Source organism: Cricetulus griseus, assembly GCF_003668045.3.
Source record: "Cricetulus griseus strain 17A/GY chromosome 1 unlocalized genomic scaffold, alternate assembly CriGri-PICRH-1.0 chr1_0, whole genome shotgun sequence".
Classification (NCBI taxonomy): domain Eukaryota; kingdom Metazoa; phylum Chordata; class Mammalia; order Rodentia; family Cricetidae; genus Cricetulus; species Cricetulus griseus.
Genome location: NW_023276806.1, coordinates 12,784,196 through 12,798,958, shown reverse-complemented (window position 1 = coordinate 12,798,958; position 14,763 = coordinate 12,784,196). Strand labels below are relative to the sequence as shown.

Here is a 14,763-nt window from a genome sequence, read left to right as displayed (position 1 = left end):
AACTACAGGATTTGGCAATAGTATAAAATACAAATGCATGTTATATTTATCCTTGTCCATCTGGTTCCAAAAATAAGTAAACAAGCCCTGTGATCATTAATTATGTTCCAACCTAGAAAACACTTTTGGATGAGAATAACTTGAAAATCAGTGCATTTTGAGTAAGTAAAATTATCTGTAATGGGGACAGACCTCTTCTAATCTGAGAGCCTAAAAGGAACAAAAAGCTGCAGATCAAAGAGTGGAACTGAGGAGGAAATGGTCCTCGGATCCTGATTCTCACTACAGGAAGTCTGTAGAACAAAGGAAAGAACATGTGTGGCTTTTAAAATGCAGAGCTGGGAGAGTGGTGTATGGTGGCATATACCTATGAGGTCAGTACATAGAGGCTGAGGCAGAAGATTTGCTATGACTTCAAGACGAAACTGGGCTACATCATGAATTCCAAGCCAGGCTGGGCTACAAAGTCAGATCCTGTCTTGTCTTAGTCCGTGTTTCAATTTCTACGAAGAGATTCCATGACCACAACAACTTTTATAATTTGGGTGGCCTACAGTTTCAAAGGCTTAGTCCAATTATCATCACGACAGGAGACATGGTGGCATGCAGGCAGGCATGGTGCTGGAGAAGGAGCTGATCCGCAGGCAACAGGAAATGAACTGAGACACTGGACATAGCTTGAACATAGGAGACCTCAAAGTCCATCCCCACAGGGACACACTTTCTCTAACAAGGCTAAATCTACTCCAACAAAACCACAACCCCACATGGTGTCACTCCACTTGGGGGCCATTTTCTTTCAAACCACCACATATCTCAAAATTAAATAATATAAAAAAAACAAAAAGAGAATGAAGAGTTGGAAATGTCAGTGGAAAGGAGAGCTGGGTGTTGCTGTTGGACAAGCAGGGGAAGATTGCTGTCACTATAATCACGCGTACAGTCACCTGGCCTCCTTTGACCTGGTTTTGCATTATTTCCCTCTTCCTTAAATTACTCCTCTGGCCTCCCTGGAAGGTGAACAGGAGCATGACCCTGATTCCTTCCTATATAAGCAAGCCTTAGCTGACGTGGAGAAAATGAGAAAGGTGCAGGGAAGAATGGCTCCATTGACAATGGGAGGTATGGAAACATCGCTGCAGGACCGCCCAACTCCTGGGGTCTGTCTCCTCCCCATTTTCATCAGCCATGGTGCCTTCATGCTCAGAGCACCTGTAAAACAGTTTACCCTTGATCCCAACAGCATGGCCTCCGATACTGATCCTCTAATATGCTTAATATGTGCTGTTAAATATCTTAACTAATCAGATTGTGTTCTGTTTTACTAGCATCCTGTCTTACTCAGAGTAAATACACATAGATCTTTGTGTGTCTACAATGCACAGATGGCTGTCTCTAGAGATAGTAACTAAGAGAGGGACCCTTCCAGGTTACTAACATGATTCACTGTCTGAAAGTTTTCTTTCTTTTTTTTTTTTATTTCTTCTGGAAAAAGAAACAAGTGCTTTTTCTTAAGATAGTTGGCTTCTAAAAATACCAAGACGATGTGAATGAACTGGGATAAGAACATGAAGCATGGAACTTTGTAGGTTAAATTAAGAATTCTGTCCCCACCCCCACCCCAGCCAAGGCTAACTGTATTAAATTTCATGCCATCACTCAGTGACTTTCTTTAGAATTCCATTAATGTAAATTTTCTCCTAATGTGCTAAAAGTCATAAGAAATAAAAACTAAAATTAAGTAATTTCAGGTAAGCACCAGTGAGGCCCCAAGTTTTGGGTTAGGCATGTGGGGTCTACTCCAAGAACCCTTGACTGTGTTTTGAACCTGATTAGGAGGACAGGCACTAGGTGTACACCTGAAGCAGAAATTCCCCATTGATGAAGAGGTAGTATTACTCATGAGTTACACAAACTCGGCATTTCCCAGGGGCTATTTGCCAGGGCAAGTTAAAGAGGGTCAGTCCTTATTCCTGGGGCCCAGGCAAGCCTATATTGGTAGGGTGTTCTGGGCCATCTAGCTAAATGGGTCTACACTTTCTTTTGAAATCTTACAGTATGGACAAGTGTGCTAGGAATGGACACAGTTCCCACTTTTCATGTGTTCACAGAAGGAAAGGAATTTTCACTTTTTTCTAAAAAAAGGTGGGGGAGAAGAACACATTTAATCCCTTCTGACCCTTTCTTCCTACTTCCCAAGGCAAAGTGGACTGCAAGGAAGGTAGACCACAGTGGCAACCAGAGTTGGGAGAAGTAAGAATGTCAGCTCTTCCTTCCTTTCAAGCAGCAAGGGTCCAGGGATAGTACCTGTCAGTTCCCCCTCACTGAATCCATTCAAGCCTCTACTTGCCCTGAGCTTGTATCTGAAACTCACAGCCATCCAGTGACAAGTTGGTGGATAGGTCTTTTACAAGAGACAGATTGGGGGGGAGGGGAAATGCCACAAGTTTAAAGTCTTCCCCCAACCCGTGTGTGTGTGGGGGGGGGGCATGTGCATGCCATAGTATGCATATACAGGTCAGAGGACAACTTTTGAGGAATCTGTTCTCTACTTCTAACATGTTTTGAGTCTCTCTGTCTCTGTCTTACCTCTCCCCATTGCTCTCAGTTTTGAGACAGGGTTTCTCTGTTTAGCCCTGGCTTTCCTGGTACTCTGACCTCAAATTACAAGATTTGCCTGCTTCTTTCTCCCAGTTGCTGGGATTAAAGGCATGTACCCCATTTCTTAATCATTTAAGCTTTGGTCAAACCTAATGCAATGACAGATCTGGGAAGGAGAGGGCCAGTGTAACCTGCTCAGCAACATTGTATTGGCTAACCGAACATCTCAGCCCCTGTTGTTCAAACTGACTAATAAAAAGGAGAACAGGTGGTGCCCTGTGGTAAACAGGGTGCGGGGGAGGGAAGGGAGCTGCCACCAGATGGATGATGAGAGCGGAGGGCCAGGGTTTCAATTCTTCAGCCAGAGAACTTGACTGTCTGTATCATGCCAAACTCAATGCAATGCTACAAAAGCACTAGCTGGCTGCGTAGAGATGGTCTCAGGACTGCAGGGGTTGATGACAAAACCATGTAGAGCCATGCCCATCCCCAGGTTGATGCAAGTGCACTCTGGGTATCCTGTCCGTTTACAAGGTTCTGCAAAGATGTTCACAGAGTATATAGCAGAAAATTAAGTTGCCAGCCCTTCCCTGGCCCACAGCCTTTGACTAGAAAGAAAGGCAAGCCATCTAACCCTCATCCAACAATACCTAGAGACACTGAGAGAGGATTTCCAATTCTCGTTAAAATCCAGGAAAACCATTTTGTTCAAAGCTCCTTTTTCTAGTCAAAAGGTGAAGAGACCAGCTCTCCATTTCAGCAGCCATGACAGTAACAGGTGCTTGCTATGACCTTGCCTTGGTTACTAAGAGGTCAGATGCCTGCCTCGTGGCAAGGAACCAATCAGAAGTTAGCTATTGGTACTATGCTTTACAGCTCTGGGTGTGTTTTATGGACAAGTGCACAGCAATGACGCACAGAGCATAGAAACCACCTGGGAGGGCCTATGGGCCATAACAAGCAGTTGACCAATCAACACAGGGCAAGCCCTCAAAGCCTGAAGCCACACCAATCCTGAGCCTGTGCGTACCCCTAGACACTCCCCTTACGCTGCCCTACAAGATCTCTATACATCTGGTTCGAGCTGTCTTTTCTAGCCATCCGCCATGGCGGGTGGATGAAAGACCCGAGCTAACATGGGGTTATCTCGTTAAACAACAATAAAGCCTCATGCAGTTTGCATCAAGCTTTCGAATCCACCTGGTGATTGGGGTGACCAAGGTCCTGGGCTGAGGTCCTGGAGGCCTGAGCTTTCCGGGGGTCTTACAAAGCAAAGAAGAACACTCTCAGGGAACAACAGCCAGATGTTGAAAATGGAAAGCTAGCCATGGACCCGGCATGGGGGTGGATGGAAAAATTAGAAATAAATGTTTCCATTAACCATCGGATTGAACCCTCTCCATCAGGAGGTCTGTGTTCAGTAGAGTCACGTCTTCCAGGTACTTCCATAGAGAAGTATCTCACAGGTCCTACTTGATGAAGACCCCTCTTCATTTATATGCTTTTGTCAACACAAAATCACAGCTCTCGTCTTAGAGGGAACCATAGTGGGTTATCCTGGAGTGGCCATGGCCCGAGATCGTAGATTAGTTTACCTCAAATTCCATGTTTAATGTGGGAGAGGTTTCGTCAAATTTCATAGTTTTACAGGACAAAGGAAGTCATAAACCAAGACGAGTTTAAAGCACATGGATGAGTGCAGCAGAGAGACAACTTCAGTGAGATGAGGGTGCTTTTCTATTGGCCCGAGACACGTCTGCCGGCAGGACTAGCTTCTGGGTTGGTCTGATAAGCTAATGGATTCCAAAATGTTTTTATCTGTTAGTCACAGCCTGTTAGTTCTGACACAGAGGTGGACAAGGCGTGGCTGTTCTGGAAAGGATAGAACTAACTCAAGGCAATGAAATTAGCCTCTGGATAGCAGCGTTCCCATCTCTCCACGGTACTGAACTTCTAATCAGGCCCCCAGTCTCGGCAGACGCAGCTTCTTCTCAGTTTTCCTTCACACTGACTTGTGCAGGTTTGCATAGGCATAGCCTTTGCCACAGCAATGTGATTTGAGTAAGAGTGGTGTGAAATGGACCTATAGCCCTTATGCGGTGCCCACGGTGCCTTGATGAAGAAGGATGTCTTTCTGTTTCTCTTTTATCTCCCAAGTTCCCCATCTCCAGAAGGAGCTCCTTTGAATGCTCCTTTTGTTTACATCTCATCTGAAAATAGCTTGGACCCATTCGTTGGTCTGTAAATAATAAAATTATGGCTGGCATTGGGGAGAAAGAAAGAATGCCCCAGCACCTCCCATAAGGGGCTTTCTATTTAAGCCAATGACCCAATTCAACCGGTTACAAGCTCTGTAATTATCATTAGCTAAAAGAAATTCAGCTGATAGTTCAGCATCTTATATTTTGGAGGAAAGAACACATGATGTGTAGAGGTGGGACGGTTAATTTTTTCTAACCCAAGTAAAGGAAAGTAGTTTGTTTGCTTTCGGTGCCTTAGTGCAGGTGAGCTCAGGGCCTCTGGGCTCCTGACCTATTTGACTACAATCAGTGCTTTCTCTTCAGGCTCAAAGAGATGCTTGTTTTGAGTTTTCATGGACTCACAATGCAAGCCAGCCTGAGTGTGTGAGGTTAGAAAGTATAGGGGGTGGGGCAGCAAAACTTCTTTGTCTTTGCTACTCACCTGATTTCCGTTGGAATGATAACTTTTAAAATTCATTAGAGCAGCAATAACTCAGTGGCATTTAACCTGACTGTCAGGTACAATGCCACCTTGTTCCTGTTCTCTGTTTGCACAGTTACACAGGGATAAAAGGCCTTTCATGCTGTTCTCTGCCTGCTCAATCAGAAAGCATGAATTACACTTCCTTCCCTTGGTCACGCCTCTCCCAATGACACATTCCACTAATGTTTCCCGCCACAGTGCTTAGTGATTTCGTGCTTTTACAGATGTATATTCATAGATTGATCAGGTTGAATTAGGAGCAAAACTGCTGCAAAGGCTGTAGGTTCTCAGACCCATGACTGGCCACATGGTGACTCCCTACATTCTGAAGGATTGGATGGGAAAAAAAGAACGAAATTTCAGGTATGGTTTCTGAACATGCAGTGAATGGAACAATCCAAATCTTGAAGCACAAATGTTTACTGGTTTCTGTTTTGTCACTTAAGAAATGCTCTTCTTGGGCTGGAGAGATGGCTCAGAGGTTAAGAGCACTGACTGCTCTTCCAGAGGTCCTGAGTTCAATTCCCAGCAACCACATGGTGGCTCACAACCATCTGTTATGGGATCTGGTGCCCTCTTCTGGTGTGCAGATATACATGGAAGCAGAATGTTATATACATAATAAATAAATAAAATATTAAAAAAAAAAGAAAAGAAACTTGAGCATTCTAACTAAGACCCGGGGTACAACAAATGGTGACTACTAACTAACCACCTTGATTCTTTGCTTGCCAGTTTCACACCTTCAGTGGCTTTTTGGAAAACCTTTGTGTACTATGGGAGGATTGGACTGTGCCCTGCTCTAATTTAATACATATTTTGGGAAACAGAGGCTTCCTGACTGTGCCTTGACCTAGTGACCCTGTTTTATAAGCAGCATGTGGCTGTGTGTGTGTGTGTGTGTGTGTGTGTGTGTGTGTGTGTGTGTGTGTGTGTGTGTGTGTTTATATGCAGAAACAGGATGATGCTATATCATGTTTGTGTAAATAGACGCTGTCCAGTGCCACCCATGAGACACAGACTGGAAACTCACTCCTAAAAGTAAAAAGTAGCCATCTATAAACTTAGCAAAGCTGACTGGTGATGGTGGATGTCCTTCTGTATGCTGTGAATATATGTTTCTCTTATCGATTGATGAATAAAGCTATTTCGGCCAATGGACAGTCAGGATGTAGCCAGGTGGGAAATCCAAACAGGGTTAGAAAAAGGCAGAGTCAGGGAGATGCCTTGTAGCTGCCAAGGAAGCAATATACCAGGGTATCACTGGTAAGCCAAGACCACGTGGAGACACACAGATTAGTAGAAATGGGTTAATAATTGAGAGAGAGCTAGTCAATAAGAAGCCTGAGCCATCAGCCAAACAGTTTATAATTCATAGAAGCCTCTGTGTGCTTGTTTTGGACTGAATGGCTGCAGGACTGGCAGGACAGAAACTTCTGTCTACAGGCTCGGGAAACATGAACATGTGGGTATATTAAAACTGTATTCAAGAAACAAAGCCCAGAACCTGCCAAACATGCCACACCAGTGATGGTTACAACACCCTCACTTGAACCCTGTAATGAAGACACCTAACATTATAAAGGTGATGGACCCCACCAACCCTACATCTGACCACCTAGTCTGTACATCAAGGTAAAGAACTCCCAAGTGTCCCAAGAACCTTGAGTCGGCGTGGTCTCCTGTGCTGTCCAAACACATTCTACACTTTGCATCTCTGGTTCTGTACCTCTGTGACAGCTTGACGCCATCGTCCTGCTGTTCTGCTGCTTAGCTCTGTAGGCCCCTGGCAGATCACCACTGGGTTCCTCATTACCTCATATAGCCACCTGAAGTGACTGTCTTCCCATCAGTGTCTCTCTGTCTCTGCCTCCAGGAAGGCCTCTTGGAACTCTTCTGTAGCCTGCATATATACAAATGGATTCATGTGTATGTCAAGCTGTGTGAAGTGTAATGAGTGACCAGGGTGCTAAGATTAGTGATTAAAACTATTTTCAAAGAACTCGCATTTGCCAAGGGCCAGACATGAAGGAAATCCAACTACATTCTGAACTACAGCCAACTAAACTGACCTAGGCTTCTGACTTTATTATTCTATAAATCCCAACATTGTGGAAAGACACGTGTCCACCTGTTTCTGCCATCATACCCTGACAACATTGGCGTGTTCATCTGTGCTTGCCAGGGGCTGAGTCAAGGCATGACATTCCCCACCCCTTGTTCCTGATTCTCTGGAACTCACACAGCTATCTTTTCCAATTAGGAAAGTTTGAAGAATGCCAACTCACTTTCTGCTGTAGACTTTTGTTTTCCATTGGAGTGCTGTTGTGATGGGGAAACAAAAAACATAATTGAAAACTTTACAAATAGATTCCCCTAGCATTTCCTTTCTCTATTTAACCTGCTAGACTTTCTATAACCATTGTTTCAGTAATAAGACAGGAGGAAGCAGAGAAGAAGGCAACTCTCCCCTTTCCACAACCCCCTCCACTACCACCACCTGGCCTCATTTGAGTTTCAAAGGAGCAAAAAAATATTCACCATAGCTGAAACGGAGATAGAGTTTTCTCGGTTGGAAGAGAAGGCAGGACTGGGAAAATGATTGGGTAGCTCCTTGAAGCAATGTGCCCTACAGCAGCTCTTTAGGATTAGGATAGTCTGGGGAACGATTAAATCTCACCCAGAGCTTGAGGTTCGACAGAAGCAGAAACCAGCATCTTGTCTCCTAGAAGGGTTCCCAAAGAGTGTGGAGAATGAAGGGGGCAATGATGTTGAAGGGTCTCATGGCTATGTCACTGTGGTGAAAGCAGCAGAGTGATTCGTAGGGCTATCTGGTTGACCTAGGATGCATTAGACGATCCATAATGGAGAAAAGAGAGAAGACCAAGGTGAATAGGTTGTGAGACCTGATGGTTGTCTCAGCAGATGGTCATCTGGAGCATTGAAAATCAGACAGACTGCCTCCACACCTGCATCTCCAATACTGTGTCAATACAAAAACCACAGCTCCCCTCTTAAAGGACATAAGAGATAGTTTATTCTGGAGCCACTCTGAGTGACAATGGCCTGGAACAGATTTAGGTCACCTCAAATTCCATGTTCCAACTTGGAAGCAGTTTCATGTTTTATAGTTTTACAGAACAAAGAAAGTCACAAGTCAAGCAGGTTTAAAATGCATTGGTGGGTACATCAGAAAGGCAGTTACAGCAAGATGGGGGGAACATTTCTATGGGCCCAGATGCTGTCTGATGGCATTCTTGGGTTTTGAGTTGGTAGAAACTAGGGGTTTGCTAAATTACAGATTTTAAAAGGTGTTTATGTATTAGTTACAGGATATTCCTTCTGACACGGAGGTGGGCAAGGATTGTTCTCTGAGGGGAAAGATAAGGAAATTAACCTCTGGACCTGCAATGTTCCAGTCTCTCCACAGTACTGAACTAATCAGCCATCCAGGCTTGGCAGACACAGTTTCATTTCAGGAGTTCTCATTTACCTTTGAATCCATACAGCAAAATCAAAAGAGTAGCCTAGAACCAAGTTTTCCCTACCACTCAGGAGACTGTGGGGTTGAAAAGATTATGTTCAGGTGCAGAATAAAAAACCAGATCTCTGTCTCTTGAACACTTTGATTTGAACCCTAAGATCTAAACTCACATTGAAGGGCTGGGGGCAGAGCTCAGTGGTAGAGTACTAACCTATCACATGCTGGGCCCTAGGTTAGATGACCAGTGCTGCAAACACACATACATTCTCACTATGTTTAAGAAAATAACAGCAATGATTAATCTGAAACTGGAGGATCTCGCTGTACAGCCCAGGCTGTTTGGAATCTTGATCCTCCTGCCTTAGCATCCTCTGTGCTTTTATTTTTAACAGAAGTTTTACAGTTAAGACATGTTTCTTTAGTCTTCAATCTATTTTCAGTTGTCTCATGATTTTTTTCTTTCCCTTTTTGGTATTTTTAAAATTTTAATTAAAATGCAATTATATCATTTTTCCCATTCCCTTTCCTCCCTCTAACTCCTCCTAAGCCTCCTTCCCTCTCAAATTCATGGCCTCCTTTTCTTCATTATTGTTACATATTCACATACTTATCTATCTATTATGCATGAAGACATAAACATATATGTATTGATTTCATGGCTAACCATTTGGGTAACAACTTAGGGGGTTCATGCCTGGGAAAGGCCAACTTTCCCTCTCTCAGCAGTCATTAGTTCCTAAAGTTCTTTGTCTGGCACAGGGAAGATACACCCATGAGTGGTAAAAAAATACTTATTCAAACTAACATCCAAATAAGATGCATGTGTTGTATTTGTTTGATACATTTGTGTCTCTTTTTATCCTGTAAGGTTTCTCTTCCCCCTGGTTTTCTTTCCTTTTATTTTAATTATTGGAAGATCCAGATCATGTGCCCTGCAGGCTTTTGTACATTCTAGTATCTTTATCCCATGGTTTAACTGGTCCCTTGGCCAGCTGTTGACTTCTGCACTTCCTGTTATATTTACTCTCACTTTTAAATCGTTCTCTGTCCTTTGGGCTATCCTCCTGTGTATAACATTCCACGTGCCCTGACTGAAAACAAAACCAACCTGTAGCAAAGGTTTGCTGGGAGGGGGAGTTGTCTCTATTTTAAAGGAGTATAAACTTTCATCTGTGAGATCCAGATCTCGAGTGTGCTCTTTCCCACCTCTCTGTGGTCTAACCAATCACTTATTCACAGATGACTCAGTCATTTCCCAGAAATCTCTCTTGGAGCACCAGCAGACATGAACACACACAAAAGCTTTCATTGGCCTTGCCTTTCGTGGCCCGTATCCCAGTACCCTACCACAGTGCTTCTAATTTCTTTTTGTTTACCAGACAATGCCTAGTGCCCTGGGATTGCTGATATGCCTGTCTGTTCCTATTCACTGCAGGACTAACTGTTTTCCTTGGAGAATAACTTCTGTCTGATTAGACACACTGAATGGCTGACTTATTTCCAGACTAACGAATGGGCTTTCCCCTGGGAGAAGGTGAGCCTAACCCTGGGCATCATTTGTTATACTTGCAGCTGGGAACATGTTCTAAAGCAAAGCCCATGGGAAAGAGGGTATCATGGCATATTCAGAACAGGGGGTTGTGGCTTAAGAATCAGATAAGCCATCCTGAGTTGGCCTCACTGTTACTTTGTGTAAATACTGGAAGATGCCAAGATGCTGCCCCTTAGGGTTATAGTAGCATTGCCTTATGCTCTCTTACCTGAACTCAAAATTTTGACATTTCTAATACGTTCAATATCTTTCCATACCCTGGTATATAAAGAATACATACATGCATGTGCATATATATGCATATATATTCTTAGCTAACTACATTCTTAGATTGACTTTGCTATAAATTTCTCAGCTGCCTATATAACTTTAAATCTATGCTATCTTTATGAAGAGTACAGTTATTTCTATTGCATTGAGTTTCAGTTTATGACACATGCATTTGCCAGCAGAAAGGGTTTTGAGAAATGAAAACGCTGACTTGCATTATCGGAGAAAGTCAATTTGTGAAGGGGAGTGTTGACAGACTCGGACGCAGAAACTGATGAACGTGGTGGCATGCATTGTCCAGGCAGGGGTTTAGGAAGTTCCCACTTGGGCAGAACCCTGGGAAAGATGAGATTTGCTATTCAACAGGAAGCACTGTGTTCTAGCGCCTTTGGGTTGGAAGGGAATGGAGAGAAGGCAAGTCTGGAGGAGAGGCGTAGATTCTGCTTATTTCCTTATTTCTGTGGTCTTGGCAGCTTACAAAATGAATCTCTCATCTAACTGCACATCAGCCTGGTGTGGTGTTGTATTGTGATCGTTCTTAACAGAAACAAATGGGGTAAAGAGAGACTAGGAGTCTTGTTCCCAATCGAGTAGCCAGTAAGTACTGTGATGGGATCGGAGAGGAGGTGTTTGGGTGTCATCTGCAAGTCTGTCCTATCCACACACACACCCATCTCCACTAGGTCTGCGTGTCTCACAGCGAGGGCCACAATGTGCACTTCTGCTGAGCTCTGAGCCACCTTCTCTGGACATTCAAGGGCATACATGGCCGTTCCTCTGTTCTTCTCTGGAACGTAGTACATGGTGGCTATCCAGTGACTACAGGACATCCTTGGGCAAATTGCTTCTCCTTCCTGGCTGGGCTCCATTTCCTCAGTTCTTAAGATTCCTTTTACTTCTTGATGCTCTAATTCTTTTAGAAACTTCAGTAATGGAGAGAAAGCACAGGTATCCTTCTTAAGCACTGTGGAGTTGAGCACTACACTCACCAGATTCTTACGGCCTTGAAACGTTAGACTTATTGTAACTCTCTAGTAAGACTTCTAAAACACAGAGAGGCTTAAAGGCTTCCCTGTACTCCAGGCTGTCCATCCTGAGTCACAGCAATGGCTCCCTAGCTGGTCTTCTTGCCCCCATCTTATCGCCACTGTCTCCATGGCCCAAACAACCTTTGGAGCGACCTTGTTAAACATTTTTATCAGATCAAGTCCTGCCTTGGTGACATCCCCTTCCACCTCACTGACTAAAATTCAGACTCGCCACTTCTTTTTTTCCTTCACATCCTGCTTGCCCAAATTACCCACATTCTAAAAAACCTAGAACCTGTGTATGTGGCAAAGAAAAAAAAAAAAAAAGACTGTTTGCCGATCTGATTAAGAAGCCTAGGTAGGGAGAGTCCCCTGTAACATGGGAGTGTGGTGGCAGTGTGGGGGGTGGGAGGGTAATAATGTAGTCACAGAGGTTCTTAGAAGAATAGGAAGAGGGTGAGTCACAGAAATCACCTTGGCGGTTTTGATGATGGAAGATCAGGCTGAAGCTAAAAAGTCCAGGATCCTCTGGAAGCTAGCAAAAGCAAGGGAACATGCTCTGTCTAGGGCCTCTGTGGAGGTAGGGTGGCCATGTCACCTTGAGTTCCCTTCAGCGAATCCATTTTGGACTTCTGCTTTCCAAACCACAAGCTGTCACTGTGTATCGTAGTAAGCCACTGAAGCCTCTGATAATTTGCTGATTTGTTACTGCAGCATTTGAATCTAATCCCTCTCACTGACCTTCCATGCCTCAGACATAGGATTCCACTCTTGCTGGTGTGAGACCCCTGCATTTACTGCTCTCTTTGCTGGAGTGGCCTGCCACATATTTTTATGTTTTTGCTCTTCCTGAGGTGATGCCTAACTGTTGATCATGGACATACATGTTATAAATTTTGCAGAATGTAATACCAGAAGGAACAAAGCACACACCTAGACTGAGGTCAGTCTTCTCCTAAAAGCTTGTGACATGGGTCCTATTACTAAGCACTTCTCCCTCTGTAGAGCATTGCTTATGGAACCTTGACAAATTTGGAATTGACTGGTAATATTCAGAGAAATGATATATCTTCTTCTTCTCAATTTGGTATTTGTTGGTTGCCATAGAAGATGCCCAAGAATGGAGGCAAATGGATTCATTTCAAAGATCTCTGTTGACAGCAGCACCTGTAACACCCATACCGTGTATAGGACCCCTTTTCTGCCTATGCAGTAAATTCAATATTTACAGCCTTATTGCAATGGGAAAACTCAAATATCCATTCAGCTCCTTCCCAAGAGGCCAAATACAAGGCAAGTTCCAGTGATTCTTTGCAAAGAGACAGCTCTTTCCTCCGCCTGTGTGAGTGCCAGTAGTGTAGATGCTATACATACGCTCAGGGCAACAAGAATGTCCTGAAACATGTCTTCTAGAGTTTCCATAGAAAAAATGAAACTTGGGCTTTAGAGAGTTCAATGAATCGCCGTAGAGCATCGAGGGAGCTAGGAATGTTGAGAGGTGTTGTTTGCTTCTGAGAGTGGAGGCTTCAAAAGCTTTTTGCAAACCCAGCCCCTTGGGTGGCTAGTCTAAGTGCCAGATAACTGTCTCCAGCAATCAGGCTCATGTCAGGGGAAGGATTGTTGCCTCTTTCGGGGCCCCCTTCCATAACCAAATGCTTATGTCCCTTTGGATTATGTGTCTATCCACTAACCACCTGCTCAGGCCAAGGAGTTGGCCAAGACTGAGTCTCATAACTATCTCCAAATTTAGGGTTAGAATCAATCTAGCCTAACATTGCTTCAAGGGCAACTGTAGAGGTCACCAGCAAGGGGAACAGGTACTGAGTAGTCCAAAGAAATCCTTGTCTTCTGCCCACTCTTGTTGCTTAAGGTGGAGTTTCAGCCTCAGATTTTAAATCAGGACGATAGTTTTGAAGATTTCGGGGAGGAGAGATCCCTAAAAAAGGCCATCTTACCACCAGCCCACTCCACTCGAAGTAAGAGCCATCTGGTCTGGGTTTGTCTGTTGTATCCATGGTGCCTGCAGTTCTAGCTCCAATCCCTTTGCTTATGAAGTCAGCTAGCAGCCTTAAAAGCCAGAGTCTTAAAAGGCCCAGATTATAAACAGCTCATGAGGCTTTAGAAATGCAAGCAGCAGTTCTCAAGACGTTGGCCTCTCAAGACCTACAGCAGAATTGGTGGCCTGTCCTGTTTTATTTATTTTGCTTTGCGGTTCAACATGGTTGTAAAAAGAAAAGAGTTGATCGCCAACAATTAACCTTCTACTAAGTAAATGATATAGCAAAACCTTCTTTACAGATAAACTTTAAATAGTCATTTTTTATTTTTTTAAGGCAATGAATGTTTGAATATTTTAGAATGTATTTGTGTGGTTGACTTCCTATATTGTGTCTATAGGAAAATATGAAAATTAATTTAAAGGCCTAAAATTGGGTGTGTGTGTTTGTGTGTGTGTGTTGGTGTGCACACTTGAAGGTCAGAGGACAGCCTGTGGCATCCTTTGGGTCTCAGGATATAATCAGGTTGTCTGCCTTGGCAGCAAGCACCTTTACCCACAATAGACCTGCAGGGCTTTTTTTTGTTTCTTGTTTTGTTTTTGAAATGTGGAACACTTTGAGAATTTGTATGCCATCTTTGTGCAGGGGCTATGCTAATCTTCTCTGTATGTTACAATTTTTAATGTGTTTTAATATGCTGCTGAAGCAAGCACTAAAGTTTTTTGTTTGTTTCTTTGTTTATAAAATTGGTAACTGACAGTGTTAGAGTTTTCTGATGCATGTTGTCATCTTAGAACATAACAATTAGACTCCCTTTACCTTTCTCTAAGCTTTATGTGTTATGGTCTTTGCTTAATGTTTCATAAAATTTATGAACGAGCAGGTAAGACATTCTCAATAACATTGACACAACTCTACTTGGGTCTGGAAAAATCGTAATTTAAACGCAGTTCAGTCATATCTCCTTGGACTTGTCTGCTACCCATGTCTCCAGGTTCCTCTTTCTCTTCAGGAACTGCAGTGGGTCCTGTATCCTCCATCCCCCGTCCTTAGGTGACAGCATTATCCCTCTATGGCCTCTCTTTACTTGCATGTTTCTGGTGGGAC

The 14,763-nt window shown here is 43.5% G+C and overlaps 1 non-coding gene across 1 annotated transcript; it reads right to left on the bottom strand.

Moving 5' to 3' along the window:
• Positions 1–14,256: 14,256 nt before the first annotated feature.
• Positions 14,257–14,361, bottom strand: LOC113830910. The gene has a single exon (XR_003481339.1). It is a non-coding gene; the product is annotated as a U6 spliceosomal RNA (small nuclear RNA).
• Positions 14,362–14,763: the final 402 nt, after the last annotated feature.